The sequence below is a fragment of the Bison bison genome, unplaced genomic scaffold (genome assembly GCF_000754665.1).
Source record: "Bison bison bison isolate TAMUID 2011002044 unplaced genomic scaffold, Bison_UMD1.0 scf7180017864201, whole genome shotgun sequence".
NCBI lineage: Eukaryota > Metazoa > Chordata > Mammalia > Artiodactyla > Bovidae > Bison > Bison bison.
This window is the reverse complement of record NW_011494773.1, coordinates 1,461,136-1,464,803: the sequence shown is the minus strand read 5'-3', so window position 1 is coordinate 1,464,803 and position 3,668 is coordinate 1,461,136.

Genomic DNA, 3,668 nt, shown 5'->3' with positions numbered 1-3,668 from the left:
TCCCCCTCCCCCCCCCACCCCCGCTGAGAAATGCAAGAAAAGGAAAGTCAAACAGATTTGTGAGGCAGTCAAAAAATATTTTCACTTACTCATGAGCGCTCATCTTTTTAATTAAAGCACAGCCTCTTGCTCAAAACAAGCCTTTGGAACAACAGAGTAAACAGAACCTTAATTTAGGGATTTGCCAGCTGATGTTGACTACTGTGGGAAGGTTACAGCAGCAGCTTCGAGACAGACGGTGGGGCGAATGTCTCCTAGGAACTTGCCTTGTCTTCCAAAGATGGGAGGGTTCAGGTGCAGAGAGGGGGACCTCAGAGGCCAACCAGGGTCCTTTAAGTGCATCGAAGTTGGCCAGACAGGGCAAGCCTGAGCAAATGGCTTTTCTGGAAGCTGAAGCCCTCAGCAGCTGTCAGGACAAATGCCACCAGGCCATCCTGGTTTCTGGGAGTGCTCAGCCTTCGGTCTCTTTGCCATCATATTATCTTCCGCGACTGCACCGCAGCCCCTCAGGTAGAGGATAGCCCACCTCACTATCTGGCTCGAGAACAGCTGGCAGCAGCTGCTGAGCTCCACACTGTTTTATCCTGGCCTCTTCATTTCCTGGCTCTTGAGATTCCATCCCTTTTCCCTAGCATCCATGGTAGCCCAGCCAGACAGCAACAAATTAACCACCATGGAAATGCTCTGAGAACTCAGTATCCAAGGTGAGGACCTCCATGAAGTCCTCCACGAATTCCTGGTGCTGAAAACGGATATGGAAATTTAGTAGGAGAGCTGGGGCCCTGTGTCCCAGGGAGGCCCCCCTCCCACCCCCGCCAGCTATTGTGAAAGCTTCCTTCTACCTACTTCTTCCTGGTTCTGCTGTCCCACTTCAGACATTGCCTTACCATCCGCCACTTAACATCCCAAGGTCACCAGTGCCTTGGCCAGCACCCCACCCCCACCCCACAACCCACTCACTTTCCACGCGTGTCCTTTTAGATGCAGTCTGGATGGTTGCCATGGAGAGCACTCCCACCCCTGGTACCTTTGGGGGCTCTGAGACCCCAGAAGGAAAGCACCAGGAAACCCCAAATCTGCTCCCTCCTGAAAACAATGACTTCCAGGGTCCGTGCCAGACACATTCACAGGACCCGAAATAGACTCATTGTCCTCTTGTGCAATATCCAGGAATTTGGTGAAACTCATCATATTTCAGGTTACCGATAATGCAAGTTTGGAAACTGAAACAGGAAGGAACACAAGCTGAAAAAGCTTTTATCCAGCCCACAGCATTTCTCTTGCCAGATGCAAGACAGTTTGGTGTTTTTCTCTTTTTTTGGTTGTTGTTGTTTTTTGTTTTTTTCCAGCAGTACTTTGGTGGGGTTAAAATTAGCTGGCAGCATTCTGGTCACATGCTAGACAGCAAAACAAAAGGGAGTTGTTCCCTGGCAGCCCCTGAAGCAGACCTTCCTAATCCATGGACTTCTGGGAAGCCCACTCCTTGGGTCCTGCAACAGAAGGGCCACACCACCGACTCCCCTTGGTCATTATCCTACTCTAACAGGCAGAGCTTGGGTAGGGTCTAAGCTGTTTGGGATCTCAGGGTGTGCCTCCATTTAGAAAGACACTGAGGCCCCAAAATGGCTTTTTCGGATCTTCCCATTTGGGAGAGGAAGGTTGAAAAAAGGAAGAACTTTTGTAGGCAACAAAGAAGCAGACACCACAAGGACAGAGAGAGATGGGGGGAAGTGGGGGGAGGAGATAGTGTCTGCAATGTGAGCATGGGCACCACCTTCTGGGGGCACGGGCTGCTCTGGGCATGGGTAAAGCGTGAAATCATACATCTGAGCTCCACGTAGCCAGCACTTTGGATAGATTCTTTATCTATGGACCCTGCTGATAGGGGCTCATCATGGTCTGCTTTGTTCTTTCCAGCTTAAAACTGTCACCAGAAGCCCTGGATGAAAAATACAGCCTCTGATTCATACACACAGTCAGGAAACATCCCTTGCGTTCAGTGCAGAAACATGTCGGTCAACCTGGGAAAGAAATCACCACCGCGAAGTATGCTTTTGGCTTGCCAAAGCTTAGCAGCTGTGAGAGCCAAAAATTCAGCTGCCTGGATTTTCTGGGGAAGGTGGGGGTGAGTATTGAGTGGGTGGGTGGTATGGGGTGGGGGTGGGAGAGAAAGAGGGACTTTCTGAATCACCTGATTTCTGCCTCCAATTCCTGTTTAATTCCAAGCCAGAACCCACCTCGAAACGTCTCAAAAGCCAAATGCTCCTAAAAATTGCATTCAACACTATCCCTTCCAGCCTCGCGCCTGCTGGCAAGGTGAAGCAGATGGCTCTTATTGATTAATTTATTTATTTGGAAGGGGCTCCTCGAAGTAAGGAAATTCCAGCGAGACAGAAAGCCTAGACCAGAACTGCCATGACAATCACAAGCAGACAATTAGAGACAGGCAGGTTAAAAGACACTGCGGCGAAGCCCCAGGAACCCGGGCATTTTCCATCTTTCTCCTATCCAGCCTCCATGTCAGCCATGCATTTATGAAGAACTACCTCATTTGGTTCAACCTTCTGTGGTATTCAAGGGTTTGTGTGAGCTCTGTAGAGCCTGCTTTGTCAAAGGGGCTTCACAAACCAAACAGGCCTCTGACTTGGTTCTTATCCTGAAGCCCTCATTATACAGACAGACCCAACAGAAATTCCCACTGCCTTAACGCCCAGCACAGAAAGTCCTCTTTAATAAACATACACCATTTTTCAGTGGAACAGCCTCAAGGTGTCAAAAGTACATAAAGGTCTGAAAGCTGAAACCCTAGATAAACAGTATGCTGAAATATATTTAGCAGAAAATATTGAAAGCCACAGGAAAAATATGTTCTCTTCCTGGGATGTTAACGAAGGTTTAGGTTCAGGAAACCTTCAGGAAATAGCGAGTTGGGTTGAGAAGGAATACTGCTCAATGTAAATAAATCACTAAACCTCCTTGGCCTCCACAGGCCTTGGCTGGAATGGAGTATTTCATTTTTTCCCCCCATTAAACAGGCCACCCGGAGAGTTGGTATTACAGATCTGAACTTGTACCAAATCTGAGTGTGCTATTTTGTTTCTGTACATTGAATCAGACGGTGTTTCAAACAGAAGCTTGGGCAAAATGGGGGTGGGGGGGAAGCAGCCAACCAGACAGGCGCACCCTCACTCTCAGCATAAATCAAAGACCTGTTCCACCTCCGATCACCCAACGTCTTGTCTCTGACAGTGACATACCCTCTGTTTTTGTTGCCTAGGGTGATGTCATGCTCATTCTAAAGCCCAAGAGTTCTAAGGGACTGGGTTGCCTCTGCTGCAATAGGATGCCTTCAGAAAGACCCAAGATTTCCTGAAGTCTCTGGGTAGGTAGGGAGAACAAGGAAAGGAACGGGCACCCAACTCTCCCCAAGATGGATGCTCCATGATGTAAGTGGCTGGCTAAAATATCTGGCATCTTTGCCGGTTTAAGTTGCCAGCCAAATATTATTAAAAAGATAAAATAATACACGCAACTGTGCAGAAGGCAGGACTAGTGTGTTTACATCCGGGTTGTGATGACTCAAAAGACTTGGACTTGCTGAAAAGCTCTATTAAAAACACTGCTTTGTGAGCTCCCCCACCCCGCCCCGCCAGGGAGCAGAAGGAAGC